The 3329-nt window shown below is 45.1% G+C and overlaps 1 non-coding gene across 1 annotated transcript; it reads left to right on the top strand.

Moving 5' to 3' along the window:
* Positions 1–276: 276 nt before the first annotated feature.
* Positions 277–349, top strand: trnav-uac (transfer RNA valine (anticodon UAC)). Its single transcript has one exon. It is a non-coding gene; the product is annotated as a tRNA-Val (tRNA).
* The last annotated feature ends 2980 nt before the right edge of the window (positions 350–3329 follow it).

Raw genomic sequence — 3329 nt, 5'->3', positions numbered from 1 at the left:
TTAGCAACTAACTCAAATTTGTGAGCCGGATTCACCAAAGGCTTCATCCTTACCGTATCAAATCAGCCAGGCGTGAGTGTGATTGGTTTTAACTGTTTTGACACTGAGACAAAGTTATACTTCCTAAGCTTAAGCCATTCATTAGAAACAATAAAACCTCTACAGTCAGTGCAGACTGGAATAAATCTGTCCAGGTGGGACTGTCAATGCCTATTGCTTGTGCCAACCACTAAATTAACACATCGTCCTTGTGTGATTTCCAGATTGGCCTGTACTGGTTCTATAGTGTAGGGGTTATCACATCTGCTTTACACACAGAAGGTCCTGGGTTCAAGACCCAGTGGAACCAGTTTCTTGCATGTAGTGTCTGCTTACAGATAGACCCCTATTGCTTGGGGCCCTGGTAAAATCTCTGTAAGGCCCTTAAATCCTAAAATGCCATGTGAGTGTGCAATAAATGGCTGACCCTGTGCATAGACTGCTGGATTTTCTCTCTACTCTATATATGTCTGTGTACATGAGAGCTTCCTAACCCTGCTCCTGGAGACCTACCACCTTGCAGAGCTTAGCTGCAGCTCCAATTTACACACCTGATACAGATAACCCAGTCCATCATATCACATTCCATGAAATGCATACTGCATACTTAGTTTGCATACTTGGTTCAACATAGCTGACTCTCATACTGAGATGCTACTGAAAGCCCAGATTACCTCTGTCCGATGTGATCAATGAAGGCTGCAGCAAATTCTATGTTTACATCACGTGACCTTCAAAGTCTTTAGATTGCTGTACCGTTCACACTACGCAACTTATTGTCTTGTAATCAGGAATGTTGAAATCATTGTGGTTTGCACACTACGTGACTGATCAGCAACATGGGTCACAAATTACAAAACATTTCTCTAGGACAGTGGTAGGCAGCCCTGATCCTGGTATGCCGGTATCCAGCAAGTTTTCGATCCTGCCTGGTCTCTGATGAACCACAGCTGATCTCAGGCAGATAGTAACTCATCAGGTAGGATGGAAATGACACGATACCATGGGTGAAACAGGATTTTTGGTGTAGCCATGCTTGTTGATGTTATACAACTCCTTCCTAGGGAAAATACTCAACGGGTTGGGTAAAGCATAACTTGGTCTGGATTTGTACTTTCTGGACCTGAACTGTCTAATGGATTACTGTTGGGAGTGACTTCCCCAACACTGTCTACAGTGATAAGCCACCTACTGCCCACCAGTGCAAGCACATCACCAATGGTGCTTGGAGCCAGAGAAAGCCATTGGAAACACATTAGCGGAGCTCCTGTCGAAGAAGGCCATCCATCTTGTTATATTACAGCAGTGTGGGGCTGTTCTGGCGAAAGAATTGATCTGTCAGCAGCCTTGTTCACTGATAAAAAAAACATTTGTCATTCTGATCTAGCAGCCAACTTCCCCGCCACAACTGCCCTGTTACTGCACCCAAAGCAACGTGTTAATGTTGTCATCTAGAGAGCCCTGGGGACAGAGTACATCCGTCAACATAATACTTCCAGAGCCAAGCAGGCAGCAGATGCCGCCAGTTTGTCGTGAGAGCGCCATCTGCTGGCAAAGTGCATTCAGGCCGCATGGCAGCTCTCTGCCTATAGCCTGGAGGGTTGTGCTTCCTGGTGTGGCGGCTATTCTGTGAGCCGCATAGAGGTATATATGATTCTACTGTGTCACAGGGCATCCCAGGAATCGTCGCTAACGTGGGCCAATTATATAAGAGGCAGGTACGCGAAGGTTGCTGAATTAGTATTAACTGGAAGTTGATTTTGGAGCATCATTAGCATTAGCTTGTGTATTTTCCTGCATAATATCTAACAGCTTGATATAAACATTTGTACTGCATAAAAGTCTTAGGCAGTCAATGATTAAGGCTATTTCTGCCACATGCACTCACGTAAGGAAGGACCCAGAATGCAGGCAGTGCAGGGATAATCCCAACGCGTTCTGTTTGCTTAACATGGCAGACAGGCAACACCATGACACAAAACAGTATGTCACCTGAACCAGGGGACAAGCAGAAGCAGAACGACGGGCTGCAGGGACAAAAGGTTGGACAGACAAGAAGACAGACAGGTGGAAGAACCACAGAGACAAGGGCACAAGTGCAGACCATAGGGGACACGAGCCAGGACAAGACGACAGAGGCGCTGCCCTAGGAAACACGCTTTCATACATGATTAACAGGAGAGTGAACACAAGGCAGCTGTGGCTGCTTAACAAGAGAGCAGGAGCAAGAGGTACAACTAACGAGCTTCAGGCAGGGCTAATTAGCAGCTACGCTCAAGGGAGACGCTGGGAGCTAACAAGCAGCATGGGGCTGGATGTGACACCTGCAGGTCATAAAAGATCCCTGGACATCTTTTGAAGACGTATGGGCGGTACCCCGATGCCCTGGCTAATATTACCTGCCTTATCAGATCTCCGTTATATATAATTGATAAATTTCCTCCTACCCCTTTCCCACCTTCATTACTGTGTGGTGAGTGTATTGGTGCAGAATGGCTGCTGTTGCATCATCCAGGTGGGGGCCACACAGTGGTGCTGGTTGCAGTGGATTCTCTGAAGTGCTTTGGGGGCCTAGAAAAGCTGAATATCTGTATAAATTCAGCATTCATTCATTACCCAAACAAGGTGGGGTAGGGTTGAGTTATAAAATACACCGGTCTTTCAGATGGTGTTATTTTAGGAAATTTAGTTTTGAAATTGCTAAGCTAACGTACTGACAGACATCATATCATAGTTTAACACCAACATGAAAATCATTTAAAGACCTTTTTAAACACTTTCTTTGTTTGTCTAAGACTATCAGACAATACTATATATGTTCAGCCCTTTGGGAATTTAACTACTTTGTGTTGAGGGGAGTATGAAACGATCCAGTTTTACTCATTGTCCACATTGCTAGAATATCATTGCCACCTGCTGGCCGACAGCTGCACAGCACCTAATCTCTGAGCATCTACAACTGACGCAGAAAATATCCTATTGGGATTCCTACCAGCTTCCAGGGCTGTACCGGCCATCTGGCATACCAGGCATTTTCCCAGTGGGCCAATGGAGATGCGGGCTGGCAAAACTTGCTGGGGGCGACCCTGTTCAGTCGGTGGGAAACCCCGATCGGTATTTTATTGTAGGTATGTATGTGAGACGGGCCTTAATTGGCAAAAGTCCAGGGCCAATTTTTAATCCCAGTCCAATAATTACAGCTACCCACATGCTCAAACAAACAAACAAACAAACAAAAAAAAAAACATTCATTGCATCCACAATGGTTTAAAAATAATTTTATTCATTAT

This window comes from Paramormyrops kingsleyae, chromosome 3 (assembly GCF_048594095.1).
Source record: "Paramormyrops kingsleyae isolate MSU_618 chromosome 3, PKINGS_0.4, whole genome shotgun sequence".
Lineage (NCBI taxonomy): Eukaryota > Metazoa > Chordata > Actinopteri > Osteoglossiformes > Mormyridae > Paramormyrops > Paramormyrops kingsleyae.
Note: the sequence above shows the minus strand (reverse complement) of the source record. Positions and strands in the feature narration are given on the sequence as shown.